Raw genomic sequence first — 797 nt, 5'->3', positions numbered from 1 at the left:
TGAATTCATGATATAATATCATTGTATAAGAAAAACGAATCTGAGCGGAGACGGTATGTTAGTCTAGGTAGAAGACATAATATTATATTAGGTACCTATAATAAATTCCAAATTAATCATATCATAATATTTATTAGGTACTTATAACGCGTTGTACATCAACAAAAAACCGTGGTAGTATCATAGATATATAATAGTATACTTTAGAAGTTTCAAGTACCCACGAATAATATTATACAATCACAACAAAATAACTAAAATAGTTATCCTAGGTTTTTAATATGTAATTTCGTCCAAATTTGTACTTAAAATGACTATAAAAATAAACTGCGTAAATGTATTTTTTAGATTTTTTGGTAACAGAATTAATTACTTACGTGGAATCTTGTTTTAAATTTTCAATTCTTAGATACAAAAATTGAACATTTTATAAATTTTTAACTACAAAATAATTTTTCAAATTGAAATTTAATAAATTTTGTCAAAATTTGATCTTTAAATGCTTATAATAAAAAATTGTGCCTATGTATTTTTAATATTTTTCAACTGATATTGTAACAATATATCAGGAGCTTTGTATTAAATTTATACACTTTTTGGCCCAACAGATAAAACTTTATTGATATTTCTAGAAAAAAAAAAACTAAAAAAAATTGAAAACTTACAATGTCCGTAAACAGCTCAAAAAGAGTCAAATTATTTTAAAAATTTTATTGTATATATTAAATGCTAATATAACATTCAGTGAAATTTTCAAGTTTCTACAGTCACTCGTTTTTTAATTACAACAAAAATAA

The sequence above is a fragment of the Acyrthosiphon pisum genome, chromosome A2 (assembly GCF_005508785.2).
Source record: "Acyrthosiphon pisum isolate AL4f chromosome A2, pea_aphid_22Mar2018_4r6ur, whole genome shotgun sequence".
Classification (NCBI taxonomy): Eukaryota; Metazoa; Arthropoda; class Insecta; order Hemiptera; family Aphididae; genus Acyrthosiphon; species Acyrthosiphon pisum.
The sequence above is the reverse complement of the archived record's forward strand: the minus strand, read 5'-3'. Positions refer to the sequence as shown.